The sequence below is a fragment of the Lissotriton vulgaris genome, chromosome 2_1 (assembly GCF_964263255.1).
Source record: "Lissotriton vulgaris chromosome 2_1, aLisVul1.2, whole genome shotgun sequence".
Lineage (NCBI taxonomy): Eukaryota > Metazoa > Chordata > Amphibia > Caudata > Salamandridae > Lissotriton > Lissotriton vulgaris.
This window is the reverse complement of record NC_141687.1, coordinates 1,542,108,806-1,542,124,939: the sequence shown is the minus strand read 5'-3', so window position 1 is coordinate 1,542,124,939 and position 16,134 is coordinate 1,542,108,806. Positions and strand designations below refer to the sequence as shown.

At 45.1% G+C, this 16,134-nt stretch overlaps 1 protein-coding gene across 2 annotated transcripts in view; it reads right to left on the bottom strand.

Moving 5' to 3' along the window:
• Nucleotides 1–16,134, bottom strand: part of CDON (cell adhesion associated, oncogene regulated) — a 124,974-nt gene that overhangs the window by 107,259 nt on the left and 1,581 nt on the right. Inside the window, exon 1 of one of the 2 annotated variants that reach the window (XM_086957411.1) lies at nucleotides 12,412–12,541. The exons of the other annotated variant lie outside the window; for it this stretch is intronic. The gene's annotated coding sequence lies outside the window, so the exon portion shown is untranslated. Of the gene's footprint in view, nucleotides 1–12,411; nucleotides 12,542–16,134 lie in introns of those variants that run through there. 2 annotated transcript variants of the gene reach the window in all.

Sequence of the window (16,134 nt, the reverse complement as noted above, 5' to 3'; positions counted from 1 at the left end):
CACCAAGTGAGAGTGGGCAGTTTCAGATTATCAAAATGTGTTAAGTTAAATAGTTATTTGCAATTAGGTTGCCATTAATGGTAGGTAGGAAGCCTTCATTCTAGGCTACCGATAATGCGCCATAAAATAGTTTGTGGGTAAATCTTGGAAACACACAAGAAAAATACTACATCGTAACTAAGACCCACGAGCATTTGTTTAATGTTGAATTAGGTCATCCATAATTGTTTATGTTGCCTCTATATTTCTTGTGGAAGAATGTGTTTAATGTGTGGTCAATGTGCAGCTGGCCACCGAGGTGGGCAACAGCTTCGGTCTATTGCAGTGACTACTTCAGGCGGTGCAGCATTGAACTCCCTGGCTGCCTCCTTTCTTGTTTGGGGTAATCCATTACTGCAGTCTGCAGTTTTACCTTTAGGCGATTGCACCATGGTGAGTTTCTGCTGTAGGAACAGGTATAGCAACAACACAGAATTTTCCCGCAAACAAATCTGGCATATTTGGCTTTTTCCGCATTTTTTTTTAATACCTGCCAAATGTGCACAAGAACTTACTGCTGTGAGCACAATTATTGCACATTATGGAATACTGGGAGAGAAGACAAACTTTCCACCCTCTGACAAGGCTGGCGACCACATTTAGGGCCTTTTAGATGGTGAGGAGTTGGTCAATTAAGCAGGGCCTTTTCCCATAAGGAGGCACAATTTGAATTTCATTCATGCTGGGATATGAAGCCAGTGTGGTTGATTTTTTTCTTCTTTTGCAATCATGGGATTAGCTACTGACTGGACCATTGCCTTTGCTTGTGTGGTGCTTGCTAAAATAGCACTCCTGAAGTTTAGCTTTGACATGCCTGGGGCTTGACCAGAAGTTTTCAGGTGGTTTAAATAAAGTTACGTTGCCTCACTTTCTTTTACCCATTGAAGAGGTATTTTGCAGACTTTGCAACTTGGATGGTGTAAATGTCTTCAGTGGCGAGAACACACAAGAGCCAGATGAATTCAATTCAGCGTTTGAGTGAAATGGTAGAGAATTCTGCCTCCTCTGGGTTGTGGCGTAAAAAAGCTTTAGAAATTCAGAAGTAGAGTTCCCCCAAACATGAGAGTATAGTAAGAATGTCACATAAGTAGATGTTTTCAGGTATAACAGTGTGTCAAAGCTGCTAATTTTATAACTTGAGATACCCGGTTTGTTAAAAAAAGGGTTTAAGGGTGTTCGAAGATTACTTCACAATGCAGCATAACATGATGAACAAGAGAAGCCAAAAGCATTATAGACATATCATAAAGCTGGGTCTGGAAATAGAGGACAATACTGCATATAAAATAAAAAGGCTGCAGAATTCAAATAATAGAACAAAAAACAAGCATGGGCTCCCCTATCAACCATCTAATTAATCAACAGACACACAAATAAAAACCTTCTTTGCTATGTCCAAGGCTTTACATGAAGGGCTGAGACTGGGTGCACAAATGTTGTGATCCTCCCGATTCCTTTAGCATAATAAATACAAATGGTCTTCTCTGAAGGATGTACACTTTGGGTCGTGACTGCTTTTTGCTTGCATCCAGACACGGTGGTGCGAGTCAACAGTTAGTTTTGTCTACTGATATTAACGTGTTAATGAACTTCTGAAATCCTTAAATAGACATTGTGTTATAGCATAAAAATAAAAAGAAAGTTGGTGGCTTCACAATGTCACCATTCTTGAGAAAAACAATGCTAAAATGCAACCAAATATGCATCGCGGGCCACCCATACCTAAACATCAGCAGGCCAAATCAGCCTATGCAAAGACCTAAGCAATCTTAGCATGCAGTTATACAAGGTGTACCAGGGTATACAGGTGGCCTCAAACAGCAAACTTATCAATTAACGAGCTAAGATCCTCATAAACAACTAAGTGATGGAAGGAATGGTTGAATTAATCTCGGGAACTGGTGAACGCTCGAGTGACATTTCAGTTCATATTTCATCCACAATGCCACTCCAGAGACCAGCTGCATCCAAATCAGTCTTGGTCTTGCTCCAAAAGTAACAGCCCAATCTACAGGGCCAGCGGCACTCAAGCGCTTTACTTCAACCACAATTTCCTGTAGATTATCCTGAGAAAAAGTTTTGGACATGAATTAAACATATTTTAACTAAAAAAAAAATGTATACGTCTAATATCACACATTATTTCAAGAACTTGGTTAAAACATTTTTCATTGAATATTTTAAGACTTGCCACCCAGCTTCATCTCTGGAAACCACCCCACCTGCTCCCACATCATGTTAATGTTGCCATAAAATTCTTGAGGAGAACATTTAGGGCTGAAGGCTGTTATTCGAGAATTAGATGTACTTCTGGTCTTTTCATGTTAGGACATCCATCCGAAGAATGAAAACAGAAGAGACACTGTTTGTAGGTTCAGAAGATGCAGCAAAAGGAAAGAAAACGGAGGACCAGGTTATGCCCCTTGACCACATGCTACTATTATCAGTTGTGTCTCGTAGCAGAAGGCAATAGAAGAAAATTGATAATGTCAATACGCACTCTGAGCGATGCAAACCAACATCTGACGCACATGTAGTCATGATCAAAAACACAGGAAAGTTAATCAATGCTGCCAGGAAGCTTTGTCGATAGAACTATGTGTTCCTAGCAGTGCAATATCACACAAGCTGTAACTCATAAGAGCAGGACCTTAGATGCACATACTTAGCCAAGTGATGCAGAGGAGGTGCTTCAGCACAAGAACAATCTGGTCAGCAGTATTTACAAAACATGAGAATTATGGAGAAACGCAATACCACAATTGAGGGCTTGAACTCTTGCAAACAAGTCCCAAATCTGCAATCATGTTTGATGCGGAGGTCATTTCGGAGCCCTTGTAGTTCCAGTAAAGAAGCTTTATTAATGGACAAGTCAGCAGGGTGGTGTCACCATGCCAGACAGAAGCGGCTGACTCTCCTTGGAATCACCACCCATCCCATTCTAGATGGCATCAAGTGGAATGCAGGACATTCAACATAAAGTCATTTACAAAGCAATACATGCATCCCACAAGTGGCATTGGTAGAAATACAGGCTCTACAAGAGGTGCAAAAAACTAGCAGATAGTGCAGGTGAAACTGGTGTGGCCTCTATACTCTCCTCACATGAAGTCTTAGAGGTTGACTGTCAGCAGGATTTCCATGTACCTGGGAAAAAGACCATCAGATTCAGAATAAACCTCAAATGCCCAAATAAGATGGGCACAGCGTATTATTTTATGTTGAACCAGGTTTTTTTGTAGTATCCTTCTACCCCCAGGGTAGCCCATCAGGGACTGTGAGGTGCTCAGCAATGCATAACATCAAACTAAACACCACGTTGTTCATGCATGATCTGCATCACAGATGTCAGGTCAGAAACAAGAAAGAGTGAAGTGGCTCAAAATGGACTAGAGAGATAATTGGCCCGCAGGGCCAGTCTGCAAATCTCATCAGCCCCAACAGTTCATCAACTCAAGTTAGATAGACTGCTAAGGCAGACTCGGAACCCACAGGCAGTGAGTTACGACCCTAGAGTGCAGGGATGTGGTGCAGAGTTCAGATGCACCAAAAAGGGGTCAGCTTGTGGCACCACAAAATCCAAAAGAGATGAAAAGGTATGGATGGAGGATTATTTTGGATAACCACCGCTAAATGGGTCCCATTGAAATTCACCTTGTAAATTCAGTTCATGTCAACATCCGGTCAGACATGGACGTGCGTTCCAGTTATCTACGATAGGCAAAGATGACCACGTCAGGCTGCACGAGCTTCTGCTCGAGAGGGACCCCTGGGCCTTTGTTTGGAGCCAAGCCCCATCCCTCGCAAAGTTCTACTTCCGTTTGCTGTTAAAAAAACAAAATCTGCCTCGAAACCTCCGTCTGGATCCACCACAGAAGACGAGATGGATCAAGAACCAGCTGCGCAGCTCTTTCTGGAAATCCCACTAAGTGTCACCAGGCGGAAGGTCTATGGGGACGGGGAGGGCGGGGCTTCTGCATTATTCACCGGCACCTGCTCCACTGGTGAGGCGGGCAGCACGCGCTCAGCTGCACCTCCGGACGTTAATGACCACCTGGAGCATCGCCGGGCCCGGCCATCTTTATCTGTGTTCAGGGGGTCTTAATGGCGCAAAGCAAACACGGGGCGTACCAATCCCCACCTCAGGCACTTTAATATTGACTAAGTGGTTTTGAAACACGCTTTGCTGCGGAAGCAGAACGGTTCAGAGCTGAAGTCAGGCGAGCAGGCTCGCGTTACTTCTAGCTGGTGCCAAGAAGTGCGAGAAAGAGCAGGGCGAGTGGTACAGCCCACCCTACCTGATGTCCGTACAGAGATATTAGAGACTTATTTTTGTAGTGTCCATTCAAATATGCACTCTCGGTTCTGCATCTTGTCGGAAGAAAGTCACTCCAACTCACCAACCCTTGTACCACCCACCCCACCCGGGAGTATGTATGAGCTGTAAGACAAAACAAAAAGAAATCTTCAGCAAACAAGGTAAATCTATCTACTGTAAAAGGTAGTGTTCTCCTCGCAACCCTTGTGATTTTTTAACAGCTAAAGTTAGAATGAACGACTCATAAATACACATGTTTTCGTCTGAAGACCAACACACTGATATCCAACTCAAATATTAGTCTGTGGCAGAGCAGTCACTACCCTTTATGCGTTACATTTATTGTGCAAGTAACTTTTCTCCACTACGCCAGGCCACTATGTTTGCGATGAAACTTGTTTTTTAGTTACTAAATCTAAAGTTCTGTGGTTCACCCCGACGAACATCCAAATACAACGTGCACTTCAACTCACAGAATTAAAGTGCAAAACAAACAGGGAAGCACGGGATGTCGACACCGGAAGTTCGGTAGGATGTGCACCACAAACCACTGGGCAGTATGAAGCCAGGAGGCGCCAGTGTGCCAAGGAACCCGCAACCATGGGATTGGGATGTTTCAGGTGGGGGCACTGCCGTTGAGAAAGATGAAGAGAGAGCACTTCTGCATGACCCCGGCAAAAGGTCACTAAACCGAGCAATGTTTGCCAGTACCAATTCCGGTGTTTGTTTGCCAAATCCATGTGTGTGGGGCTGTAGGGTGACCGTACGAAATCTCGTGTGCGGTTACAAGTCCATGTGTAGGGCAGTAGGGTCACAGTACCAATTCCCAGGTCAGAAAAATAAGGAAAGGTGCTCAAGCCAGACTATATTGGGAAACTCACCACATTGCATCCAAGTCACACTGCAGCTTTCATCCTCTAAAGGTAGATGTGTTGCTCTCAAGCCATTCCGATTCATGCTTCACCTCCCCACCATTCATAATACGTTTTTAGATAACTGCGCCTCAACTAAAGAAATGTGAAGTCCCCTCCCAGCTCACAAGCCACCTGTCCTAATGGACCTGGACTCCAAGGAAAAGCAGTGTGGGCATGCAGCATAGAAAACGCACCTCACGGGCCCAGAGGTGGCCAGGATCTTGGGTTCACCTTTGATGTGGTGTTGATTATCAGGATTATGGGGACTACGGGAAATGTTTGTGGGCTGCAATGACAAGACACCTTCACCTCGAAGACCAACCTGATTTTATACTGGCGGCACTACAGGAATAGCCATTAACTGGAGAAAGGGGCAGTAGAACGTTCAATAGAAAGCGCTGTTATTTGGTAGTGCCCAGGGGAAAATATTGTGCAGGGGGCCATGCACTAGAAGGGTTATCCACCTTGAAAGGATGAAAGGTCGAGTTGACCTGGCAGTATTCAAATACGTGATTTGCAGCAGACACATTAACCTAGTAATATATAACGAGTGGACTCACTACTGCACCAGTGTTACTTAGTAACAGGTTTACCACCAGATTCAAGCTATATATTAATCTTGCACCCTTAAAGTGACTTGGGCGTACCACAATTAAATAGTTTCGGCTACAGGGACATTGCCTCTATACTACCTCACCGGACTCTCCGCCGCGTCTCCACATCCCTCCAAATTCCCCATTCACTAATGTTCATGTGTATTTGGGAACAGTGAAATCCATCCCCGTAGCCCAGGCGGGCACATCCTTTCATGCCCCATTGCTTTTTGCAGGGAGAGACAGCTATTGGTCCTCCCCTTCTACCAAACAAAATGGGTGTGACCCGCTAGCGGGAAACACCTCTAATCCTGAGGCTGAAATCATAATTAATTTCACTGTGAGTCATGTACATCTCATATTCTGTCAGCCAAGGGTATAAAACAGGCCCCTGGAGCCACTTTGATGCAGAAAGGGCCAAGCCCTCTGGGTGGGCCCCAACCCTTGGGGGAGGGGGGTTCTATTCAGCCCAAGGTTAATAAATATCTGTGACATATGTGAGACTCAGGAGGCTCAACACAATATGCATAGGCCACTGCGGTCTTCTGAAGTGAGGGAGCCCCGCCTAGAGTGAGGATTCTTATTTTATTTTTTATTTAATGCAATTTTATATAGCGAACATAACCCGAAGGTGTCAGAGTGCTTTACATAAGAACCAGTTGCGATACATAAGGTCTCAGGATTACGTGCGTTGCATAAAAGATCAGCTCGCCCGGCTGCACCCTCCTGGTGATGGCTGGCATCAAAACAGTATGATGGGTAGAGCCGGCTGAGACTGGATGTCTGGAAGGTGTAGTTCTATAGCACAACCCTAGCCAGAAGGCAGTGGAGCCCTGTGTAGGTTCAAAGAGAAGCAGAAAGTCAATGAGTCATATGAAATGTAGCTGGTTTGTGGACTGATAATGCATTGCGATGTAGTATTCTTTAAAGAAGGAATTCTAACTCTTCCTAGAATGAGCAGCGTTGATGGATCCCGAGCATCTGCCCTGGATTCTGGGTGCAGAGATTGCTTTTTCTTTCTTTTACACACTTTTTAGTCTGCAGTATGATGGTGCCTGGCTGCAAGTGTATGATGGGGTGCTACAAACACAAAGATGTTGGATACTACTGCACAGCACACTGTAGATCTGCTTTATAAATATCTACTACTTATTGATTCGCCACCAGGAGACACCTATCACTCACACTGTGGTATCAAAATGTATCTGCCAAGAAGAAGCCATCTCGGTATTCTCCAACAGATTACCACAGAGGGTATATTTACCCTTCCAGAGCCATGAAGAAGTACTGGCTCTGCAGAACTTGAAAGGAACATAGGAGAACAGCAGCTAGTTTAGTAATTCGCAGTACCCTGCTGCACAGTGGATTGGTATTTAGGAGTGATACCATTCGCTGGAGCGTGTGGGAGTACACAGGCACTACCCTGGGAAGCCCACACTACAGTGGGCTATCCATGATTAGAGGCTCTTCAAAGCAGGGAATTCTGTAGTTAGTTGACAGAAGCCTCAACAACAGAACAGTGAGGGCTAGAAGACCCAGTACTAAATTATGAAGCCACACCACAAACACCTTGGCCGTATAGGCACATCCTACCAACTCAGAGAAGCCCCCTCTATCCTATATCTCTGCATCCTTTGAAACACCCTGGATCTCCAGCACACACCCAGGCTCTTACCTTGTGTGCTACTTGGTGCATTAACACCCTCAAACCTCCAATATCCAATTAACTAACCTAATCCAATAAACGCATATGTGAATATCTGTCATGACGGCAAGAATACTTTTGCACAAGCTCTAATTACATCTAATTTAAGTCGCAAAAACATGTTCAAGAAGCTGAAAAAAATGTAATCAATGCAGCGCATTAACTGTTTCCATTGTTAAACTGCAGCATCTATCTACGCAACCAAGGGGAGTGAGCACACCTGTCCTCCAAACAGCTGTCAATTGTTGTACAACCCTCGGGTGTACAATATCCCTGTGCATAGTTCACATTACACGCATCCACACTACACAATACTTCAACTAGCTGAGCCTCTGGTATGGAGAGTCAACTGAAGTAGAACGGCAATCGACCCAAGGAAGTGCAGGCAGTCCCACATGCCAGTGACAATCTCCTGCTAGCAATGGCCGTCCGCTGCAGGAGATCTCCGCATGCACCTGTTGGTATCGGTGTATAGTGAGTGTGCGGGCAGTTTCTGTGCCTGGCCAGACCCTTCTTGGTTTGTAAACATGAAGTATTGAATGCCTAGGTAAAGCATCAAAAGGAAGGTATGCAACGCAAGTGTGGTATTTAAATTGCTCCATTTCCCCACTCTGTGCCTCATGGAGAAGTGAAAAGTGTGCATGACTGGTTTGGGCAACCCGAGAGGGCCGAACAAAAAGTCTTTTCGCACTCAGAAGGTTGCACACCACTCCTCCCCTGCCCCGCTCAGAAAGCAGAGCAGCCCCACTCGCCCCCCACGCAAACATGAAATGATAACTAAAAGTTACTACCAATTTTTGTTTCTGCTTCTCGCACTGCCAGAAAGCAGTGGGGCAATGCTCCTCCACCAAAGTGGAGGAGCCGCCCCTGCATATGAGTATAGAATAGTGAGAGCCTTTGAAATTATGTGGTTCTGCGGCTGCAGTGTACACCACATAATTATGGACATACTGCATTTTCAACTGAATCTACAATGTGCTGCTTAATTTACGATTTCAACAAAAAAAGTGTTGGTGGCTCAAACCTACCAAGAGTTATGTTAAAAAATGACTATGTGGCACAAAAAGGTAAACACTGTACAAAGTGATTCATTTTTCAGTTGGTGAATGCTGTAGTCAGGTGGTAAACTGGTACTAATATACATTTAAATGTGTTTTTTTTTTTGGTATTTAAATTTGTACCAGGCTATATCTGACTAATGAGCCCTAATAAGGGCGAAAACAGGTCTTGGGTTGTTCCAGTTCAGGGATGATCTGGCATGATATTTGGGGATGGACTATTCATGCTGAGGTGGAGTCAAAGTGGATATGCATATGGCTGAATCAAAACTGAGGTGGCATGGTGGGCAAAAGAATGATGACTGGGACGCTGCATAATTCATTACCAGTGGTTGAGATTGATTCAAGCTTTCCACCAAATCACTCTTTGTACACAACTGATACTAACAACACTTTGTCCATGCATTATTAATAGCTGTAAGACACAACTGCAGAATGCGCCACACTATGCTGCATAATTTGCATTTTCTTGCTGCATAATTTAACCTCTGTTCCATAATTTGATACTCCATTGCCACACAAATTAGTGGACCAGGACATAGGATGTTTTCTGCATATTATGTTGTTTTGTTGACGTAAGAAGTTGTAGGCTGACACACCAGGCACGAGAGTGCTGAGTGGCAAACAGGTAGGCTTTGCTAAATAGTACAAAGTCTGACACAGAAGCTTCGATCAGATACACAAGTTCTTTTCTAAACCAATGCTCCATGTTTCAACTGATGGACTTAATTTTCCTTCAGCTCATTGAAGATTCGTTGCATTCAATTTAAAACACATCCTGGTACACCAAGTGGCCACAAGAATGAGCAGTACACATGAAAAAAAAAATCGAAACTTAAGGTAGGCAGACCATTAATATGAAAAAAATGACATATTAGAATTCGTGGAGGTTCGAACATCCGAGTAGGGGGGCGAGCAGGGTGATGTTCAGAGTTATGGAAGGGATCAAGGAGTGGTCACTTTGGTTAGGATAAGGTATGTTACGGTGATGCTTTGGAATAAGTTTTGAGCTATGTTCAGGGCGAGTTTAGCATTAAGGACTGGGTTTAGTTTAATTTAGTTACGGCAATAGGGGTGCAAACTAGGGTTAAGGTATTTTATAGGTCGCTGTAAAGTTTGGAGGCAAAGATTTAGAGAACTTTACAGCATAGGAGAGAACCTTTAACAACAATACATGTTTTTAAAGTTTACATTTAAAACTAAGTGGCAACCACGTACCTTTGATTTCCCTGCTGGGTTTTCCGCTTCGTGTCGAACGTTGATCATTCACACTGCACAGCAAACTAGTGTCCTGGCACTAGGGGGTCCAGGGAAGATGCACAGCCCGTTTAACATAAAGTGGTTCTGCACTCAGAGGTCAGACCGGGCAGGACTCCTTTCAATCATACCCCGAGTGGGAGGGGCGATTCACTCACCTGCAATCATCATACATTTACTTTTCTCCCCACAATGCACTGGGCCTCTTCTCAGGCCGTTCTCCTGAGAAACATAAGGAGGTCGCCTGCTAGAAGTGGCAGCTAAAGAAGCAAGGCCCCTTGTGCCAACTCCGGGCATGACCTGCTATATTGCACCCACTCAGCAGACGCCATGTCACCGATACCAGTAATTCTCCATTTATGCCCACTTTAAGGCAAATTAGGAGCCACTGCTGAGGCTGCTCTAAAGAGGCGCCGTGACAGTGCTGTATGGAGGAGGCCACGTCCACACAAGAGTAGATTTCACGCTCAAGGGCACTCAAAGACGAGCGTGAGGTAGAATAAAAGAGTTTCACCGAGGGGGCACGGGCACCGTGAGCGGATAGTACGACCAGGCCAAGAATCCGCAGGTCAAAACACGAGGGCCTCTACCACCACAAGCAAGACACGCAGGCCAGGCACCACATAAGACATGGCACAGGTCCTGCCCGGGATATACCAACTGCATAAGAGTCCATGTAGGCTTTTTTGAGACACAGGGGCTGAATAAACTCGCATTGCGTTTGTCGTTTCTGACCCAAACGACGCATCCGCTCTCGAGCTGATACAAGCACAACAAAAATGCAAAATTGTAAAACATAGAAATTCACACAATTGTGACAAACCTGAGTCGACTCCTTTTTTTTTAAATTGAAGTTCGTGTACTGTGTGCGGCTACTCTATTAACAAGATTTTTTGACACCGGTGAAAAATCTGAGATCACATCGCACAAACGGGCGCGATGTGACCTATTCTGTTAAACTGACTGGAATGAATATTTAAAATGTAACTTGCGGATCAAAAGCCTCTATATCCGGGCTCGGGAGATTCTAGTAATTCGGCATGACCGGTCCCTGGCGAAGATCTGTCACATATACCAACCAACACATTCTGCACGCTTAAGTGTCGTGCAAAATGTAAACAGTTGTTTTACTGAGCAGACGTGTTTTCTACCAAGGTCCTGTGCGGGTTTTCATTTAAAGCACTTTGTTTTAGGTGAAGCGTACTGCGCGAATCTTGCACAGTGCGCAGCGAACCCCCTAAAAAGTACATGGGAGGTGAACATACAGCCAATCGTATTAAGTCTCCAACATTCCAGGTGCAAAACTCGCCTCACCTTAGGCATGAAAGGCATTACAATCGGACATCGAGTTGATCCACTCTAATTTTCACACACGAAACAGAAATGCCACATGCACCGTTTTCGGGACAATTTCCGACATAAATCAAACAGAATTGACAAAAACCGCGAGCAAGCACATAGCCATGAGCTCTCCTGCATACCCCGTGCATAATGTTGTTTACTTAACAACATCAGACAAGACAAACAATAATTTATCCAATGAAAGAAGTTGCATGGAAGGGTCGTAAAAAGCCCCTTTCCTCCAAATAATGACACCCGAGGTTTTCCTGCAGCATAACTGCGAGTTTATGAAAACTGTAAAACATCCGGAGAAGTAAAAAAAAAAAAAAGCAGTTCACGAACATATCTGCGGCTCGAGGGGTAAGTAACGTGTTTGTTGTTTTGTGGGGACCTATAAAGCAATCAATCACTGGGGCTCCAGCAAGTAACTTGCGTCAAGCATTTAACAACCATCAACAAACGTGTTAGTTTGCCTTCTCCCGGTGCCTTCACAACACCAGGGGGAACAAAACATCGCTTGGCTTTTTTTTGGTCGCAAAGGAAACCATCAAATGAAAAGTCCAGATAGCAGCTGGAAAAAATGAAAAGTGGGGTGCACAAAAGGAGAGCGGATCCATTGGCAGAATTAAGCAATTACACGTCCACGCAAAGAACGCTTCTACTTCAGAATCAAGAGTGACAGACTGTGTGAGGGAAAGTAAACACCCAAGTGACGGGAACAGAACCCAAGCTGTCCCCACGGACTATGTCCAGACAGGCACGAGTATTTAATATGATAATCTCCACAACGATAACTCGTCAAAATAATGTAATGCAATGCGCTCCGTTGCAAGCCAAACTCTATTTGCATTCTGTTTTAGCAGTCGCATGGCAAATCTTTTTAAAACAAGTAATAAACACAATAGTTCCAATTAAATGTGGAGAGATTACTAGTTCTTTTAATATACATCTCAAACACTGCAGAGTTAATACTTCGGAGTGAAAAATGAAAAGCAGAATTATAAGTAAAAATCAACAAAGCAAAATACATTATATTTTCAGTTGTTCTACAAAAGGATGACATGATTTACAATTAATCTGAAATGAGAACACTACATAGCCTACATAGTCAATAAAAAAAAATCTTTCCCGGAGAATAGAGCAGGTTTAAAGCCCACCTCGCTGCAGGTTGAGTGCGGTGACTTACCAAAGGGGAGCTCGCCCAGAGGCTGCTAAGTAAACAGCCCCAGTGGAGTGCAGCCCGCAGCTGGCCATGAATAAAGCCCTCTCCGAGCCCAGCGCTGCTGGCAGACACGTTATCAAGCCGAGCCTTCATTTCACATCTGCAAACATATGGGCAGCGGCGGCCCTGCCTCCCCCCTCCGCCTCCCCCCGCCCTCCCTCCAGCCGGGCCACCGCCCCCCTCCCGCCGGGCAGGCATTCCTCAGGTGCTCGCTAATGGCATTCCCAGGGCCCCGGAGCCGCTTCGGGGATCAAGAGATCTCCGGGCCCCCGCTGGGCTCCGGGGCACCGAGGCTGTTCCGTTTAATCACATCCAGAGGGGAGCGGCGGCCCCTTTCACGGCGCTGTCTGCCGCCCTTTCAGCCCCACAGAGTTAGTTTGATTTTAAAAAGCCACATTAATAATATCATGAGATTAGGGGGAGGGGGCCGCGGGGGGAGGATTAGACACACATCTTTCACACACTTAGGACAGGCGGACATTTGGGATCAACCGTGGACTTTTCAAACGTCACAGCCAGTGACAATTTTTTAAAAACACCAAGCCAAAAATAGACAAAATAACATTACCCTTTACGAAAAAATGGATTTGGAGCATATCCATCTTTACATCGGCAAACCGGCATTTGGCATTTCTCATTGTATTCAAATGTGAGCGTAATAGATGGGAAATGGGAAATGTTCACTCAAACAAACAATCAGAAATCATATTATTGCTAGTTTGCAGAGGTGTCTCTAAATGTGTGTGTGTGTGTGTTCCCATTATATTTTCTTGCAGTTAAGATTATAAAAAACTGCTGTCTTCCGCCATAACTCCTTTCAACCGCAAATTACTTTCTAACTATAAACAAACACAACATGCTCATGTAAACTGCAAACGAGCCGAAAGGATCAACAAGGCATGCGTCTGTGTGCATGAAAGCCCTCCAAATCTGGACCACAATAAGCAAAGAGGTGTGAACTGTCACATGAAAACAGCCAGGCACATGGTACCAATTTAAAAGCATTAACAAAATCTGGTAAAGCAGTGCACTCAAACTGAACAGGTGGCATTGACAACAACGACCCGATTTGGTTCTACAATGAAAGTGCAAGTGTTCACAGCATCAAACACAATTCAATACACCAAATACAACATTTTAACTCAATCTGCTCAAAAACATAGGCCACGTGCCAACGCAGTGGTTGTCGCTATCTGGAATACCAGCTGAGAGTGTGAGTGAACTGATTGGAGATCTGATTTTGCTGCTGAAATTAGTTATTTCAATAATATCGCAAGATAGGCCTTTGATCTGTATTACAAAGTCGTCTTTAAACAGCGGAATGGCTACGCTCTGCGAAGATTCTAGTACACATTGAAAATACAGGGGAATAACTTCGAGGCACATAGAAAGTTTGGGGGCCACTACAACCGGCCAAAAGCAAAACCATGGGAGAGCTCCGCGGTGAGAATCTGGAACTCACTTCCGCCTCAGCTCGGACCTCCTCCTCCCAGGCCTTCAAAACTGACCTCAAAGTTCTCCTCCTTCAAAGACACTTTAAAATGTAATTCACGCCCTCTATTATCTGAAGAAAGACCTTTCATTATAGGAAAATTTATTCTCCATGACTATGGAAGTGCCTTCCCAGTGTGTTCTTGAGGTTTGAGAGTCTGCCATTTATTGCAGTATTATCCTCCTACCTGTGTTTGGTACTCTCTTGTAACATGCACACGTCACTTTTCTCTTGTAACACAGTTTGCTACCTCTTACATTTTGTTTGCTTTAGATAGTTGCACAAGTGCCACCATTGCCTACGTAACGTTTGTTCTTGTGCTTGAGTGTCTGCCATTTATTGCAGTATTATACCCTACTTGTACTTTGTACGCTTTTGTAACTTCCACTCATGTCACTTTTTCCTCCTGTAATGTACCTTTGCGACCTCTTGTGTTTTGTTTGCTCACAATTGTCACTATTGCCTCATGTAACTTAACGTTTGCTTTTGTAATTTGTTCACTTGTCATTTTCTCCTCATGTATCAGTACTGTTCCTATTCTGAAGCGCTCTGACACCTTCGGGTAAAGTCCGCGCTATATAAAATCGCATAAATAAACAGAGGTAACGAAGCACAGTGTCAAGAAGAGGGAAGAGAGGGTCAAAAGGAGGTAGAGTGACTAAAAGGGAGCAGTGTCAAAAGCAGGGCAGAGAGAGAAAACAAAAAGTAGGACAGAGTGGCAAAAAGTCTAGAGTGTCAAAAGAGTACAGTGTCAAAAAGCATGGAGTCAAGAGGGTGCAGAGTGTCAAAAGATAAGCAGAGTATGTCAAAAGAAGGGGAAATCGTGTTAAAATAAGTGAAAATGGTGTTAAAGGAAGGAAAAGAGTGTTAAATTAGGTCGTAGAGGGCTCGGATAGTTTCCCATCCGCATTTTGTGGCATTAACAATGACTTCGGCACACTCGTATTTCCAGCACACAATAACTACTTCGCAATTTACACCACAAGACATTTAAAAAGTGTGTTACGAGCGTAGTGATGCCTAACGAAAGTAACATTTAAGACAGAAGCGTCATACCACCCTTTCTAGGGCCTCTAGGCGCCAGCGCCTGGATAAAACACCTACTTAAAGGGACCTCCACCCTGGAGCTTGCAGGAAGGCCGTGGGGCGAGCCCCAGGGATCGGGGCCCCTTTCCAAACAAAAGCCCGCTTCAAAGCCGGGGCACCTGCAGCCATGTGGGAGGAGGCGGAAGAGACATGAAAAGGCCAACAAAGCTGATGGATTCGGGGATTTTCACCGCCCAAGGAAGCGGCAGCGGCACTGTCAGACACGGGCAGGAAAAGCCTTTCAGCAGCCTGCCTGCGCGGCTTCTAAAGCCGGTTCAGCGCGGCGCTTGTAAACAAATTGGGGAATTAGGGCGCGTGTTTACTTTAGCGGCCTGTTCCAAGGGGAGGCGGGAAAGCGGCGACGGGTGTGCTATTCCTACTGGGACCTGCCACGGAACGTGCACTGCCAACAGGGCTGCTGTGCAACACTACACCTTGCGAATGAAGCATTGGGGCGCACATGGCCATTAAGCTCATTCTTAAAGTAAACGGAGCTGCTCCTCTGGGCACCCAGGCCACAGACCCTGAAGCATCGACTAATCCGCCTAACGCAATACCTGACATGCAATGTGTAGCTAGCTGCCCGGGGCGGGGGGCTCATACCTGGGCTCACCCAGACCACTCGATTTGCACGGATTATTCGTGCAGATGACACCCCAGGAAGAGAAAGTCACATTTCAGTTGATCAAACCATCCTGGTTGATAAGCCTCTGGGGCGGGGCCCTTTCCCACACAAAGGGAGTAGATACCTCACTGAAGCCCACAGCCATACCCACCGTTCCGGGTTCTGCAGTTTTACGTAGCACCAGTGCGTCACTCTGGTCACTACACACCACAAGAACAACAAACAACAGGAACAATAAGAGTGACGCAGGTAGGGTAGTATTAAAAACTCACACTGTGTGAAGATGATACCAAGTTGTGTGATGCGACGCAGCATTTGGGTCAGGGCACTAAGGAGGTGGGGGTAGTTGGGGACTCCAGCATAGTTTATCCCATATTCTGTGCAGTGTGCACTGGAGGCGCGTAAGAACGCTGGAAGTAGTAGTGTGGAGATTGTCGCTGTTCAGATGAGAAAGAATAGAGTGCTCAGCAAGGTATGGACGAGG